Source organism: Xyrauchen texanus, chromosome 6 (assembly GCF_025860055.1).
Source record: "Xyrauchen texanus isolate HMW12.3.18 chromosome 6, RBS_HiC_50CHRs, whole genome shotgun sequence".
In the NCBI taxonomy this organism is placed as follows: domain Eukaryota; kingdom Metazoa; phylum Chordata; class Actinopteri; order Cypriniformes; family Catostomidae; genus Xyrauchen; species Xyrauchen texanus.
Genome location: NC_068281.1, coordinates 28,826,742 through 28,839,243, shown reverse-complemented (window position 1 = coordinate 28,839,243; position 12,502 = coordinate 28,826,742).

The window sequence follows — 12,502 nt, the reverse complement described above, 5'->3', positions numbered from 1 at the left end:
CAAGTTATGGGTTGCCACTAATCCTCTAAAGCAGAATATAACAAATCTCACGTTCTTACTTAATACAAAAGCCTCCTTTCTGCACCTCCTACCTTAAGCAATCTTCAAATTACATGTCTAAGGAAGTTGTAGGGACTCTTGACTCTTGAAAGCTGTTTGAATTTGGTCCTTGTAGCTTTGGCATGTGCTGTAGATCAGCCCTATCAATTTTCAGCCTCAGAAGGGATCTTAGAGCAATGCAGTATTTCCCCTTTCGGAGTGTAGCCTGGCTTCAGACAGAAGTCACATCATCAGCCAATTACAAATTAGCTAAAATGATGCACAATGTTAACCACTTTGCAAGCTGCTGGGTGACTCTGATTAAATTAAATAAGAGAGCATCACTAAAACAAGTGGCATGTCATGGTGAACTTGATTCGTATTTGTTACGTCCCAGGGCATAATTATTTATGTGATACATGGGCAGTGATAATTGTACTGCTTTCTGTGTAGGTGTTGTCTGTATTGTGGCAGTTTTGCTCTCTCCTTCTCTTTCCTTCTTACTCGCTTTCCTCATTGCAAAGGTTAATGGACACCAGCCAACAATGGTTACCTTTGATTGCTGCCTTGTTCTGATTGGTTGCTGGAATATTGGGGATCCCTGTTTTTCTCTGCTGTTTGTGGAGAAAGAAACCCCCTCACCAGCCTCAGGAACGGGGCAGCTGGGGGGATCTGGTGGATGAAGTCTCTCCTGACCTTCTTTGAATCAGCCCCTTTGGCAGGGGAAAGAGATGAGGTAGAGGAGGATTATGATGATGATCGTCTTTTGGATGACGAAGGGGAGAAGTTCTGCTCAGATGTTCTCCCGTCCAGTGAGATTTGGATCTTTTTGAATGTGCAGAAGGGTGACATCTAAGCTCTCCATTGACTAGCCATCACAGCAGGTGGGCCAGGGTGCAGAGAGAGATTTTTAAGACAGTAAACAGCTGCCATCCTGTGATACCTCTGCCATGCCATCCCGTGCTGCTGTAAGGGCTCTTAATGCCACCTCACTCCTCGCAGCTTATCAAGCTGAGCTGATGGAGGAGATGGAGAGGGAAACTGATCTGGGGCGCCAGATGGGAATTGTGGATCTCAACCTTCACACGTCAAGAGGGGCAGTACATAGCTGCGGCCGCAGAATGGGTCTCGCCATTGTGGGTGAATGGGCTCTTTGGCCGGGAGAAGACGGACTTCCTAGACCCAGTGGAACCGATGGAACCGAAAGCCCGTTTCAGGGCTACAGCATCCACAATACAGCAGCAGAGCAACTTAAGAAAGAAGGAATGTGAGGCTTTTAAAACCTGCCTTACCCAAAAGCTTGCTGCTCAAGCCCCTCTGCCAAGAATATTTATTTAGTACTCAGTACTAATCGCCCCAAACTGGCCAGGTAAACTGTGGCTGGCGGAGATAATACATCTCCTGTACAGCCAGCCCTAGCCCCTCCCGCCATGCATATTACATTTAAGTGTCACAGGTTTAAACCCAAGGGTAATTGAGACAATTTAGAGTGCTGCCTCAACACGCTCTGCGTACGATTGAAATTGGAGGGTGTTTGAGCAATGGTGTGCACACAGACGCATTGTGTGATATTTATGTTTGGCAGACATTTTGTGTTTTCTTCAGGAGCTTTTGGATAAAGGAGACTTTTCACCATCAAGGATTATCTTTCTGCCATATCGACCTGTCATGTGGGAATTGACTCAATGGGTTAATGAGTGGTGCTCAGTTTAAACAGGGTGTCAAAACCATTAGATCTGTCCTGGGTAGGGATGCCACATTGTGAGTTATTGACGGTTAGATTACAGTCTGAGAAAAAAATCATGTTTAACCAGTTTTACAATTATTTGCAATTTCTTATTATTATGCAACAGCACTGATGCAAAAAAATGCATATCATATAACAACTGAACGTCGAAGTGGACACATTTCTAGGGGATACAATACTGTAACAGTTAAAAGAAGGGCAAGGAGGAGGCAGGAACCAATTGAACAGTCAACATAAAGTTTTAATGCAAAACTCAACTAAAACATACATAAACACAGACACACATGCAACAAGGCCACGTGCGTATCTCTCCCTGTTTGTCTCTGGCGTAGACCCTTTTTGTCTCTCTCCCCAGTGCTTACTGCAATCAGAAACCGAAGTTAGACATTATAGTGCTCAGGTGTGTGCACTCTTATCGCTTTCTCTCTGGCTGTGTCTCGTTTCGAAGGCTGCGTGTTAGGTAGGACTGTGAAGGCTGCAGTATACAGAGTGTTCTCCTTTAAACAAGCCTCGTTTAAACGAGAGAGCCTTCATTGGACACAGAAACGGAACGGAACATGGTTGCTATGACAGCATGCCACAGTTTAACAAGTGCGAGCACTATGAGTGAGAAGGGAACAAAGTCCCATTGGAAGGGAATTCATGAGGTACATTTTAGGAGAGTTATAATGATGTGAAGAGAAAAGTAAATAGATTTTACTTTAGTCTAATACTTTATTTTATTTATATATTAATATAATTATACATATTATATACTCTGCAACCATCTACTGAGGTACTTAAACCTTGGAATTAACATTCCTTTTGTTTGAACATCATATTTATGGGCAAATTGGTGTTTTTTAGACATTTCCTGTGAAAGAAGGTCACATTCGAAGGCTGCATTTGAAGTGTCCTACTCACTTTTCTGAAATGAGACAGCCTCGACGACGTATGTGGCAATGAGACCTCAGGAGGAAGCATCCTTAAAAACGAGACACAGCCTCTCTTCGGACGAACACTCGACCACGCCCCCGCCCCCGCTATCACATATACTAATGGCTGCCCCACAATAAGAAAAGATAAATACACAAAAAATAAATAGGTGGTACATAACTAGAGATGCTCAAATCTAGGGCACGACACTGCTAATGCACATCCTCAGCTCAGAGATGTACTTCAGTGTAACCATAGTGCTTCAAAAGTGTGTGTGACAGGGCGGAGGGTGGGGCCGGGTTGTGATTTTACACACCCGGACACTTATCAGGCTAATCAAGCCTCAGAGAGGAATAAAGTCTGACAGTGGTGTGACAGAGAGAGAACGTTTACGGGCAGCTGTCCATCCTATGTGTGTGTCTTTTGGTTTAGTTCTTCATGAAACAATTATTTATATTGTCAAGCTGGTTCTCGCCTCCTCCTTTTGTAACTGTTTTACACTGGTGCCAAAAACCCAGGAAGGAGGGATATGCCGTAGTGGAGTTCTCACCTCTAACATCCCCCCCAATGGAGCAGCCAAGGCCATCTGCAGGGGGACGGAGGAGCTGGCCGCCTGGAAACGGAGGAACGGCCGCCGACCGCAAGGGGAGAAGGGGCTCCTAACCGACCGCCTGGAGTGTTACAAAACATTAAACATTACAAAAATCTTTTAATTCATCACTTTAAAATTACCACAGCTTTAATTATTAAACTTACTAGTTTGTTGTTGGATGATTAGTGGAGCATCCTCTTCCATTAGTAGAATGTGTATCTTTCTCTAGGATATCTGTCTGCTTGCTTTACATCCGTTGTCTTCAGTCATTTATTTAAATGCTCACAAACAGCTGCTTTTTTTGTTGGATATGTGTATGGTAGATCAAATTCCTCTGTTACGTTTTGGAATTTGTGTGTTTAAGCTTCTGTTTCACGTAATTGAAAGTTCACGTTCAGCCCGCGAAACCTAGCCATTAAAGCACCATATGGCCACCATCTGTAACCATAGCAACAGCTCCAGTACCCACACAGGCACAAGTTTTCACATGTAAGCTTACAAAATCTTACAAATAATTATTTAATATTATGTTTTTATACAATATGTATAATATTTTTGCCATGGCTAAATAGTCAAGTAAATTATATTTGTATAGCTCCTTTCACACACACATCGTTTCAAAGCAGCTTTACAGAAGATCAGGCAATAACAGACGATAAAACTGTAATGTCTATAATGTTGATGAATCATCATTGTGTAATTAGATAAAATACGATTGTTTATCGTGTTTAAATATAAGTAATTAAATAATAATTGTATTAATAACCCCAGTGAGCAAGCTGAAAGCTACTGTGGCAAGGAACACAAAACTCCATAAGATGTTGATTAATGGAGAAAAATAACCTTGGGAGAAACCAGACTCACTGTGGGGGCCAGTTCCCCCCTGACTAACATCATGAATATAATGTAAATATTACTTAAGTATAGATAAAGTCATGGTGTAAAATTATTAAACTAAGTAAGTGTTAAGGGTCAGTGTTTAAACATCGATTTTGTTTGAACTGTAAGATTAATGACCAATGTCTTTGAAGTCCATCCTGAATTAACTGCAGAAGTTCACATAGGTGCAATTGGCTTTTTTTGGCAATTGTTAGTCTATGCATTCCATTTCAAGATCGTAGTCCATCAATAGACCGAGGTGATGCAGGCAGAGATCAGGGATGTGAAACGCAGTTCAACCTGGCCGGTAATTTCGGTGAGGTTCGGTGTGGTCCATACTAAATCTAAGGTTCAGACAATGGCATATGAATATTCCATGTCTTATGGTTGTAGTTGGCATCAGTTCATCCTCTGAAGTCCATCATAATAGACTGAAGTGATGTTTGGCTGGCACCGGCTGCATTTAGTCGTCATCATTCAGCGACACGTAGCAGTGGAGTCCAACACGATGCAGGAATGGTGCTGGATCCAGCCGGTTCTGGTGACCTCAGGATAGGAGTCCCGAGGATGAGACAGGGACACAAATAATCCAAGATGGCGGCGCGGTAGCACACAGCGGCCACTCCGGATCCACAATGGTGCTATTTTTGTTAAAAAAGCCCGACTTTTGCAACACATGGACATCGGAGCAACCGATGTTCGTGTCTACCATCGCCAGACACTACTGAAATATAAGACTCATGCAAAAACCAAGCTGCATGATGACCTGCAGGAGGCGCTACGCGTACTCGGCTTGCTGCGGAGACCAGGCCTCCAGCCCTCGGCATCGCCTGATGCCGGTGGCCGGGGGAGAGGACGTCGTAAAGCGGTGTACGAGAAAGCGGAAGTGCGGAAAGAGGGCGGGGGGTCCATGCTAGGCTAAAAACAAACCCTAGCCGGCCGGCTCTCCCGTCTATCCTGCTCTCAAATGTTTGCTCCCTGGACAATAAACTGGACTATATCCGACTCCAGCAGGCTACGCGGCGTGAGTTTAGAGACTGCTGCGTCTTTGTTTTTACGGAGACGTGGCTCAGCGACAGAGTTACGGATGCCACCATTCAGCTAGACGGGCTCACCTCGTTTCGTGCCGACAGAAATACAGCTCTCTGCGGTAAGACTCGTGGTGGTGGCTTGTGTGTTTACATCAACACGGAATGGTGCAAGAACTCTATGCTAGTCTCTAGTTACTGTTCATCGCTGTTGGAGCTTGTGACTGTTAGATGCAGACCTTTTTATCTACCACGGGAATTCACCACTGTTTGCATAACCGGAGTTTACATTCCCCAAGCTAACGCTAAGGAAGCGCTCTGTGAACTGTATGGGGCTATGAGCGAACTGCAGAACGCTCACCCCGACGGACTGTTTATTGTCGCCGGAGATTTCAGCCATGCAAATCTCAAGACAGTGCTCCCTAAATTCCATCAGTATGTGGACTTTGCAACGAGAGGGGCTGAACGGCTTGATCTTGTTTACACAAACATCCCAGGCACGTGCCGGCGGAGCCCCGCCCCACCTCGGCTACTCAGACCACATCTCTGTTATGTTAATTCCAGCATACAGACCGCTCATCAGACGCACAAAACCGCTTCAGAAGCAGGTGAAAACCTGGCCAACAGGAGCCATCTCTGCTCTTCAGGACTGTTTTGAGTGTACTGACTGGCACATGTTCAGGGAGGCTGCAACATATGGCGATTCTACCAACTTGGAGGAATACACAGCATCAGTGACCAGCTACATCAGCAAGTGCATTGATGATGTCACTTTCTCCAAGACCATCACCACACGCTCCAACCAGAAGCCGTGGATGACTGCGGAGGTGCGCACGCTGCTGAGGTCCCGAAACTCCGCCTTCAGAGCAGGCGATAAGGCAGCCCTAAGAATAGCTAGGGCCAAACTGTTACGGGCAATCAGAGAGGCAAAGCGCGCACACGCCCAGAGAATCCACAGTCACTTCCAGGACAGCGGTGACATGCGGCGCATGTGGCAGGGCATCCAGGCCATCACCAACTACAGGACAACATCAGTTGCCTGTGACAAAGATGCCTCCCTTCCAGATGCGCTGAACGACTTCTACGCTCGGTTTGAAGTGCAGAACGACGTGATGGCGAGGAAGTCCACCCCTCCTCCCAACGACCAGGTGCTCTGTCTTACCACGGCAGATGTGAGGAAAACTCTACGTAGAGTCAACCCACGGAAGGCTGCTGGACCAGACAACATTCCTGGCAGAGTGCTCAGAGGATGTGCAGACCAGCTAGCAGATGTTCTTACCGACATCTTCAACATCTCTCTGAGCAGCGCCATTGTTCCAATGTGCTTCAAGGCCACCACCATCATCCCCATGCCAAAGAAGTCTTCAGTGTCCTGCCTCAACGACTACCGTCCCGTCGCACTTACACCCATCATCATGAAGTGCTTCGAGAGGCTCGTCATGAGGCAGATTAAGACCCAGCTGCCCCCTCACTAGACCCACTGCAGTTTGCGTATCGTTCAAACCGCTCAACGGATCGATGCCATCACCACAACCCTCCATCTGGCCCTCACCCACCTAGACAATAAGGACTCATACGTTCGAATGCTGTTCATAGATTTCAGCTCAGCATTCAACACAATCATTCCCCAGCACCTGATTGGAAAGCTGAACCTGCTGGGCCTGGACACCTCCCTCTGCAACTGGATCCTGGACTTCCTGACTGGGAGACCTCAGTCAGTCCGGATCGGGAACAGCATCTCCACCACCACCACACTGAGCACTGGGGCCCCCAGGGCTGTGTGCTCAGTCCACTGCTGTTCACTCTGCTGACTCACGACTGTGCAGCAATGCACAGCTCGAATCACATCATCAAGTTCGCCGATGACACGACCATGGTGGGTCTCATCAGCAAGAACAACGAGTCAGCATACAGAGAGGAGGTGCAGCGGCTGACGAACTGGTGTAGAGCCAACAACCTGTCCCTGAATGTCGACAAAACAAAAGAGATGGTTGTTGACTTTAGGAGAGCACAAGGTGAACACACTCCGCTGAACATCGATGGCTCCTCTGTGGAGATCGTCAAAAGCACCAAATTCCTTGGTTTTCACTTGGCGGAGAACCTCACCTGGTCCCTCAACACCAGCTCTATCACCAAGAAAGCCCAGCAGCGTCTCTACTTTCTTCGAAGGCTGAGGAAAGCACATCTCCCAACCCCCATCCTCACTACATTCTATAGAGGGACTATTGAGAGCATCCTGAGCAGCTGCATCACTGCCTGGTTTGGGACTTGCACCGTTTCGGACCGCAAAGCCCTGCAGAGGATAGTGAGGACAGCTGAGAAGATCATTGGGGTCTCTCTTCCCTCCATCAAAGACATTTACAAAAACACTGTATCCATAGAAGCAACCAGCATTGTGGACGACCCCACACACCCCTCACACAAACTCTTTACCCTCCTCCCGTCTGGCAAGAGGTACCGAAGCATTCGGGCCCTCACGGCCAGACTGTGTAACAGCTTCTTCCCCCAAGCCATCAGACTCCTCAATACTCAGAGACTGGTTTGACACACACATGTTCTGAGTTGCACTTTAATTACTGTCACTTTATAACTGTCTGCTACCTCAATAACTGCTATGTGCATAGAACATTATCTCATAGTATGTTATGTTTACATTTTTAGAAACTGTCATCTTATTGCACTACTGAGTACTGGTCGACGCTGCACTGTCTATTGTCCTGTTCATTGTCAGTAATTTGTTGTACTGTCCTGTACTTTTTGCACATGTTTGCACGTGCACTTTATATAGGTATATATAGGTAGTTTATATAGGTATTTTATTTCGTTGTGTAGTCTCATGTGGTCCTATGTTGTTTTTATGTAGCACCATGGTCCTGGAGGAACGTTGTCTCGTTTTGCTGTGTACTGTACTAACTGTATATGGTTGAAACGACAATAAAAATGACTTGACTTGACTTGAAATAAAATAATATAAGCATAGATGCCATTCAATTATTGCAGAGATATAAATCATGATCAATGTTTCTGGTTTCTGGTTCCGGCAGACCCAACTAAAGCAGCCTAATTGTGGGTTGGAGGATAAATTAGGTGTATGCCTGGCTAAATAGATGAGTCTTTAGTCTAGACTTAAACTGAGGGAGCGTGTCTGCATCTCGAACAGTGTTAGGGAGACTATTCCATAGTGTAGGAGCCAAATATGAAAAGGATCTACCTCCTTTTGTGGATTTTGATATTCTAGGATCTATTAAGAGGCCAGAATTTTGCGATCGTAATGAACGTAATGGAATACAGCGTGGTAGAAGGTCACTTAAGTACTGCGAAGCTAGACAATTCAAAGCTTTGTACGTAGTTAACAGAATTTTTTAATTAATACGGAATTTAACAGGTAGCCAATGTAACGATGATAAAATGGGGCTAATATAATCATATTCCTTGGTTCTTGTTAGCACTCTGGCTGCTGCATTTTGAACCAGTTTAAGTTTATTTATTGATCTTGATGGACATCCTCCCTTTAATGCATTACAATAATCTAGTCTTGAGGTCATGAATGCATGAATAAATTTTTCGGCATCAGCAAAAGAGAGCATGCGCCTTAATTTAACAATATTTCTTAGGTGGAGGAATGCTGTTCTACAAACATTGGTAATTTGATTTTGAAAGGACAGATTGGTGTCAAATATAACACCTAAGTTCTTCGCTGTTGAAGATGATGTAATGGTACATCCATCGAGAGTCAAATTATATTGTAGTGGCTTATATTCCTGATAATATCTCCCAGGGGGAAGCATATACATGAAGAAAATCAGAGGCCCTAAACTGATCCCTGTGGCACCCTGTTAACAATTCCTCATTTACATAGACAAAGTGGTAGCGGTCTGCTAAATATGACCTAAACCATACTAATGCAACTCCACAAATGCCAACATAATTCTCTAGCCTATTCAAGAGAATGTCGTGATCTATCGTGTCGAATGCAGCACTAAGATCTAAAAGCACTAGAAGAGAAATGCAGCCGCGATCAGATGATAAGAGCAAGCATTTGTAACTCTGATAAGTGCAGTCTCTGTACCGTTATGAGGCCTAAATCCTGACTGAAATTCTTCGTATAAACTATTTCTCTGTAGAAATGATCGTATTTGGGAGCATACTACCTTTTCTAGTATTTTTGACATAAACGGGAGATTTGAAATCGGCCAGTTCTCCAGGATCAAGTTGTGGCTTCTTAATAAACAGTTTGATAACTGCCATTTTAAAGTTTCTTGGGACATGTCCTAAGCATAGCGAAGAGTTAATAATATTAAGAAGAGGTTCTGAAATTACAGGAGATACCTCTTTTAAGAGCTTATTTTGTATAGGATCCAACAAACATGTTGTGGCTTTTGATGTTTCTATAAGTTTTGTTAGCTCTTCATGACCTATGACAGAGAAGGATTGAAGTTGTACATGGTGAAAATTATTAGACACTGTTTTCTGAGGTGCTATGACAGATTGCATAGTTCCAATTTTATTTCTGATTATTTCAATTTTATCTGTAAAGAAATTCATGAAGTCATTACTCTTGTGCTGCGACATAATATCTGGTTCATTTGAGGCTTAATTCCTAACCAATTTAGCCACAGTACTGAATAAACATCTAGGATTGTTGTGGTTATTTTCTATGAGTTTACTCAAATATGCTGACCTGGCAGCTTTTAGTGCCTGTCTATATCTACAGACACTATCCTTCCATGCACCACAAAATACTTCTAATTTTGTATTTTTCCACATGCGCTCCATTTTCTGAGCTGCTCTATTGAGAGCATGAGTGTGATCATTGTACTATGGTGCAGGGCTTATTTCTTTAATTTTCTTTAATCTAAGTGGGGCGACAATATCAAGAGTGCTAGAGAAGACTGAATTTATATTTTTGGTTATTTCATCAAGTTCTTCTGGGCTTTGGGGTTTATTGAGTGTTTGAGATAGATCTGGAAGATAATTAGTGAAGCTATCTTTAGTGGTCGAAATAATAGTTCTACCTGAATGATAGCATGGTTTTGATTGAGTAACATTAGCTGATTGCAGCATACAGGAGACGAGGTAATGATACGAGATGTCATCGCTCTGCTGCAGAATTTCTATATTATCAACATCAACTCCATATGACAGAATTAAATCTAGCGTATGATTATGGCGATGAGTTGGTCCTGTTACATTTTGTCTGACTCCAAGAGAGTTGAGGATATCAATAATTGCTAATCACAATGTATCATTTTCATTATCTTTGTGAATGTTGAAGTCACCAACAATTAAAGCTCTATCTACAGTAACTACAAGATCTGATAAAAAATTAGCAAATTCACCAAGGAAATCAGAATAAGGCCCAGGTGATCTATACATTGTAGCAAGGACAAAAGATGACAGAGATTTTTTATTTATATCTGACGGTGTCACATTAATCATTATTACTTCAAAAGACTTACATTTATATCCTGTCCTCAGAGTAACACCAAAAACTTCTCTGTAAATTGTAGCAACACCTCCTCCTCCACCCTTCATATGAGGCTCATGTTTATAACAATAACCTTGGGGAGTAGATTCATTTAAACTTATATATTCATCTGGTTTAAGCCAGATTTCAGTCAAACAGAGCATCCAATCTATGATCTGTAATCATTTCATTAACAATTAGTGCTTTGGTAGAAAGAGATCTAATGTTTAGTAGCCCTATTTTTATATGATGTGTATTTTTAATTTATTTGTTTTGTTCAAGTTTGACCTTAATCAAATTTTTTCTAAATGATTTAGTGAGGGTATTGTGTTTGGTAGTTCAGGGAACAGACACATTCACTATGAGATATCTAGGTGGTACAGTCTCTATGTGTTGTAGTTTATGTGACCTGTGCGATGTATCAAGGCAGCTAGCAGACGTTCAGATTAACCAGTTCGTCTGCTTCCTGATAGTCAAATACTATAATTATTAAGACTATGAGCCAAATTACTAGAGAAGAGAGCGGCACCGTCCCTGGAGGGATGGAATCCGTCTCTCTTTAGCAGGTCAGGTCTACTCCAAAAACTCTTCCAATTGTCTATAAATCCTATTTTATTCTTCAGACACCATTCAGCCATCCAGCCAAATAAATAATGTCATGGTTTTTAAATACATACAGTTAAATTAACTGTGCCATTTTTTATCACGGTTAATAGTAAAACCAGATAATCGCATCATCCCTAGTCCTGGAGTCTGTCAGTGGTCCTAAACACAGTTTCTCAGCCTCTTTTTCAGCCAGATGAAACTATAGAATTGAAGCTCTTTTTACTATAGGCAGTTTTGTTATTGGCTCTGATGACTGCGAAGTAAGTTAGTGAACTGCTTTGTCACTCCATCACTCTTGTATGCGCATTGCTGTGTATTTGTCGAGAGTGACCATTAAGAAGAATCCAGCCTTTATGCCTTAAGTGAGTGACTCATCACTTAGCTGTAAGCCCGAGGACTTGCTGACTTTTCGCCACCGTTTTCCTCGTTGGAGTTAGAGAAGCTAAACTGTCTGTGTCCAGTTTGAACTCTACGCTTTACATGGAAAGAATAAAGACTTTTAGAAGAATTAATCAGCTTTCGTATTGTGGGCTGATTCTCATAAAGGCAGACCCATTTCACACCATTTCAGTACAGTAGTGGAGGCTATTATTGTCACGTTCACTGTTGTCTTTTGTTTTTGTACTGTTAATTTGAAGTTTAGTTTAGTTCCTGTTTCCTGTTTTGGTTTTTGTAGTCCTTTGTAATTTCTTTTATGCTGTCATGTTCCCTGTTGTCTTTTGTTTTTGTACTGTCATTTTGAAGTTTAGTTTAGTTCCTGTTTCCTGTTTGGTTTTTGTAGTCCTCTGTAGTTTCTTTGTTTCATTGGTGTTCCCCTGATTGGTTAGCTTTCCCTGATTGTTTCCTCCAGGTGTCCCTCATTCCCTTGTTTGTTCCCTCCTGTATTTGAACCTGGTTCTTTGTTCAGTCTTTGTCAATTGTTGTATGTGATGTTCCATGTTTCCACTGTTTTATCCCTGCTCTTGTGCCCATGTTTGTTCGTTCGTGGATGTTACGTGTTCGTGTGTTGATTTCATTTTCCCATCGTGGACCGTTTGTTTTTGTTCCAGTGTTTTGTGTTTCTCCTATTATCATTTAATAAAACCACGTTTGGATCCGCACCTCTCGTCTGTCTTGTCCTGCTTCCACCCCAGGCGTGACAGAACGATCGACCACAATGGATCCAGCGGTTCTTCAGGCAAGCTGCCGCCTCCTGAACCTGAGGCAAGGAAGCCGCCTGGTGGAGGACC